Here is an 885-nt window from a genome sequence, read left to right on the forward strand (position 1 = left end):
AATCTGAGTGCAGCTTTGGAGTTTGCCGCCAAAAACCACCATCCAGTAGTGATTGCTTTCAAAAACTGTCCTAAATTAGAATTATACCATTTTTTCCCCCCTAACTCCTGTAAACTGTTCCAACAAGTCTGGTGGGTTTTGACAAAAGGAGCGTTTTAAAATAAACAAGAAGCTCCAAATGCTCCCATTGAAGGCATTCGTGCAGCATAACAGCACATGAGCTTTGTGCAAAAATGTTCCTTTTTTTTTTTTTTTTTTCAGAGAGCTGAACGCGCAGGCCGTGGCACCGTGCTTGGCTTTTTTGTTGTGAGCTAACCTGCACTGAAGCCACTCAGAGAGCAATTAAACACTCAACCAACCGATGCACAAACTGCATCTCTTCCATAAAACATCTAAATCACCCTGGCCTTTAATGATAAACTCTGTGGATGGGTAGTGCACGGTAACACACACACACACACGCACACACACATGCACACACACACAGAGTGAAAGCAGAAGGAGAAGGAAAGACAGTACTTTACCCTCTCCAACAGGCTAATCTAAACCCTCTTCACTTGATTCAGAAATACATAATTGTCTGAATAATTTATTCTAAACTATCAGCACTAAAGCTGCTGCTCTCTGCGGGCCTGCATCTCTTCACGTGTACAATCCTGACACACTCTCCCAGCCTGACAGCACATTAACCAGAACAAATACCAGCCATAAAATAAAAAACAGAAATACATCCACGCATTCCAAGTTTCTGCAAAACTATTGACTGTTTGCAGGAAGTTTGCGAAGCTCCACGCCGTCTAAAAGCGCTCAAAGTCTTCCCTGAGTGCTCCTTACCCACATGGCAGCCCCCTCCATTGATTGAGGTCCCCATTGAGGGGGGGGGGG

The sequence above is a fragment of the Kryptolebias marmoratus genome, linkage group LG8, assembly GCF_001649575.2.
Source record: "Kryptolebias marmoratus isolate JLee-2015 linkage group LG8, ASM164957v2, whole genome shotgun sequence".
Classification (NCBI taxonomy): domain Eukaryota; kingdom Metazoa; phylum Chordata; class Actinopteri; order Cyprinodontiformes; family Rivulidae; genus Kryptolebias; species Kryptolebias marmoratus.